We start from the raw sequence: 2387 nt of genomic DNA, 5'->3' as shown, positions 1-2387 counted from the left end.
GAGCTATCAATCTGTCAATCCTTCCGGTGTCCGGGCCTGGTGAGGTTTCCCGTGTTGAGTCAAATTAAGCCGCAGGCTCCACTCCTGGTGGTGCCCTTCCGTCAATTCCTTTAAGTTTCAGCTTTGCAACCATACTTCCCCCGGAACCCAAAAGCTTTGGTTTCCCGGAGGCTGCCCGCCGAGTCATCGGAGGAACTGCGGCGGATCGCTGGCTGGCATCGTTTATGGTTAGAACTAGGGCGGTATCTGATCGCCTTCGAACCTCTAACTTTCGTTCTTGATTAATGAAAACATACTTGGCAAATGCTTTCGCTTCTGTTCGTCTTGCGACGATCCAAGAATTTCACCTCTAACGTCGCAATACGAATGCCCCCGCCTGTCCCTATTAATCATTACCTCGGGTTCCGAAAACCAACAAAATAGAACCGAGGTCCTATTCCATTATTCCATGCACACAGTATTCAGGCGGGCTTGCCTGCTTTAAGCACTCTAATTTGTTCAAAGTAAACGTGCCGGCCCACCGAGACACTCAATAAAGAGCACCCTGGTAGGATTTCAACGGGGTCCGCCTCGGGACGCACGAGCACGCACGAGGCGGTCGCACGCCTTCGGCTCGCCCCACCGGCAGGACGTCCCACGATACATGCCAGTTAAACACCGACGGGCGGTGAACCAACAGCGTGGGACACAAATCCAACTACGAGCTTTTTAACCGCAACAACTTTAATATACGCTATTGGAGCTGGAATTACCGCGGCTGCTGGCACCAGACTTGCCCTCCAATAGATACTCGTTAAAGGATTTAAAGTGTACTCATTCCGATTACGGGGCCTCGGATGAGTCCCGTATCGTTATTTTTCGTCACTACCTCCCCGTGCCGGGAGTGGGTAATTTGCGCGCCTGCTGCCTTCCTTGGATGTGGTAGCCGTTTCTCAGGCTCCCTCTCCGGAATCGAACCCTGATTCCCCGTTACCCGTTACAACCATGGTAGGCGCAGAACCTACCATCGACAGTTGATAAGGCAGACATTTGAAAGATGCGTCGCCGGTACGAGGACCGTGCGATCAGCCCAAAGTTATTCAGAGTCACCAAGGCAAACGGACCGGACGAGCCGACCGATTGGTTTTGATCTAATAAAAGCGTCCCTTCCATCTCTGGTCGGGACTCTGTTTGCATGTATTAGCTCTAGAATTACCACAGTTATCCAAGTAACGTGGGTACGATCTAAGGAACCATAACTGATTTAATGAGCCATTCGCGGTTTCACCTTAATGCGGCTTGTACTGAGACATGCATGGCTTAATCTTTGAGACAAGCATATGACTACTGGCAGGATCAACCAGGGAGCTGCGTCAACTAGAGCTGAGCAGCCGGCCGCCCGGGAGTGTGTCCCGGGGGCCCGCGCGAACACGCAAGCGTCCGCTCAATTATTCTGCAAACAGGAGGAGGCTGAGCTCCCCTGCACAACACACCTCGAAACCCTCTCAGGTCCCGGCGGCGCGCAGCGCCGTCCTAAGTACTTGGTCGGGTTCGAGAGAGGCGCAATCGCCCGGAGTTAGGCGAGTAGACGCTTTAGGTGCGACCACCCGTGCTCCCAACTGAGCTTGCCGCTGCCGACAGAGGCCCGGGAGCGTGCTGTCGTGGCATTGCCGGCGGGAGACAACACGCGCCACCTACGGTGACCGGCAGCTCCAACGCCGGCGCCACAGAAGGACAAAAGCCCCACTTGGGTGCCGAAGCGAACTCTCCCAGCACAGCGCACGCGCCAACACGTCCGCACAGCTGCGATACAAACCACCTGCGAGAACCGCTGGGGCGACCGAGCAGCAGACGGCGTCGCGGCGCCGAGCGCCGGGCGGCGGCGCATCCTCAGCGCACAAAGTCCTCAATCGGACCAGCACACTGCAGATGGCCACCGCGCTTCGCACCGGGCCCGCGAGGACCTACTTTGGCCGCAAGGCGCCGCGAGCAGGGGGCGCCGGCGCGCAGCTGCGCCGCCTGCCGCGTCCGTCGGCCGGCGCGCCTGCCACTGGCCGCCCCCACCAGCCGGCTGTAGCGCGTGCGCCCACGCACCGCGCTGCCAGCACGCCGGGCGGCCCCCCCTCACCGGCCGGGGACGGTCCCACCCAGCCACCGCCGCGTATCGCCTCACACCCAGATCCCCTTTCACGTTCGTGGGCATGGTGGGTATCCCTGAAACAACCGGTTAATAGCTCGACCGATCGTCGCCAACACTGATTCACCTCTAGCGAGAACAACCGCACCACAACGGGTTACCAGTTGTTCATTTGCGTAACGTCACCAGCAAACGTACACGTCCATCGCCATTTGCAACGAGTATTGCATGCCTGTGTCAGGTGTCACAACACACTACGTCTGCCCACATA

General features: G+C 57.9%; 1 non-coding gene across 1 annotated transcript in view; it reads right to left on the bottom strand.

The window, feature by feature from the left end:
• The window catches only part of LOC126476805 (small subunit ribosomal RNA), a 1909-nt gene extending 563 nt beyond the window's left edge, over positions 1-1346 (bottom strand). Inside the window, exon 1 of the ribosomal RNA XR_007587247.1 lies at positions 1-1346. This exon is cut by the window's left edge and continues 563 nt beyond it. This is a non-coding gene — a ribosomal RNA (small subunit ribosomal RNA).
• Between the last annotated feature and the right edge of the window lie 1041 nt (positions 1347-2387).

This window comes from Schistocerca serialis, chromosome 4 (assembly GCF_023864345.2).
Source record: "Schistocerca serialis cubense isolate TAMUIC-IGC-003099 chromosome 4, iqSchSeri2.2, whole genome shotgun sequence".
Lineage (NCBI taxonomy): Eukaryota > Metazoa > Arthropoda > Insecta > Orthoptera > Acrididae > Schistocerca > Schistocerca serialis.
This window is presented reverse-complemented; position numbering and strand designations above follow the sequence as displayed.